Below are 1,542 nucleotides of genomic sequence, written 5' to 3'. Positions count from 1 at the left end.
CTGTCTCTGAGGCAGAAATGATGAATAAAACATACATCACTTTCCACAAACAGCTTCACTTTTTACCCGAAATTTACAGAAAATGCGGGTACAAGAGATTTTCTGAATTGATGGTTGCGCTCATGTTAGCTGAAAAGAACAATGAGCTCTTAATCAAAAACCACAATTCCCGGCCTACGGGAGCCAAAGCATTTTTCCTGAAATGCTACGGCGGTAGAAAATTCGGAAAGGAGAAACTAGACCAGCCGAGATCTTGGTCGCCGTTTCAACAGCAAACGTGGAAAAACTTACAATCCAAAATGGAAGAGATCTAAAATGTAGGTTAGATCCGGACAAGTTTCTAAAGGTAAAGAAACTCAAGAGGATACCACCCAGAAGCGTGAGAAAGTGTGTTACAGATGTGGATGTAAGGACATTGGTCCCGTACCTGTCGTACTCCTCTACATCTCTGTAAGTTATATCAAGAGTCCACGGAAGGCAAAGCTAAAGAAGTGAACCTCACTGAAAACTTTGAAGGGACATCGTACCTCGATGCCTCCGACTTCGCAAATGAGCTAGACTAGATTACTCCTGAAGAGAACCGAAATGCTTATAATAAGACTATTGAATAGTTTTCAGTATCGTCATGTATAATTATTACATTTCCTGTTTTAAACGAATAATGATGTTTTAACGTCACTTTAATGTATAATTATTGTGTGTTTCCTTATATGATTATTATATGAATGAATTTATGTTTTCTTTTATTAATATTTATGACAATTTCAGAAATGGATCAAAATGCTAATGGAGCAAAATCCAAGAAACGGATTCGTGAAATATGTATACCAGATAGTGGAACAACGCACACTATTCTGAGACAAAAGATATATTTCTCTGATATAAAACCGACAAGAATTGTCGTCAATACAATATCAAGTCCTGCAGACGTGATTGAAGGAACTGGTAAAGCAAACTTTACTTTGCCGAATGGTACAAAATTTTCCATAAATAATGCTCTATATTCTCCGAGTTCTAAAAGGAATTTGTTGAGTTTTAAAGACATATATCTTCACGGATATGATACTCAGTCTGGAACTAAGGTTGGAAAGAAATACATGTATGTAACTTTTGAGCAATGTGGCAGAAAACACATATTAGAAAAGTTTCCAGAACTTCCTTCGGGACTACATCATACTTATATCGATGAGATTGAATCAAACCTTGTAGTAAAATTGAACCCAGAAGAGTTCACATTATGGCATGATCGCCTCGGCCATCCATGCACTACAATGATGCGTAAAATCATAGAAAGTTCACATGGCCATTCACTGAAAATCCAGGAGATTTCTCAAGAGAATAAAATGACATGTGTTGCATGTTCTCTAGGAAAATTGATCGTAAGGCCATCACCAACCAAAATCGATAAAGAATCACCAAAGTTCCTTGAAAGAATTCAAGGCGATATATTTGGACCTATACACCCACTTTGTGGACCATTCTACTATTTAATGGTATTAATTGACGCAACCAGTAGATGGTCACACGTTTGTCTATTATCAT

This window comes from Brassica oleracea, chromosome C4 (assembly GCF_000695525.1).
Source record: "Brassica oleracea var. oleracea cultivar TO1000 chromosome C4, BOL, whole genome shotgun sequence".
Classification (NCBI taxonomy): domain Eukaryota; kingdom Viridiplantae; phylum Streptophyta; class Magnoliopsida; order Brassicales; family Brassicaceae; genus Brassica; species Brassica oleracea.
This window is presented reverse-complemented; position numbering follows the sequence as displayed.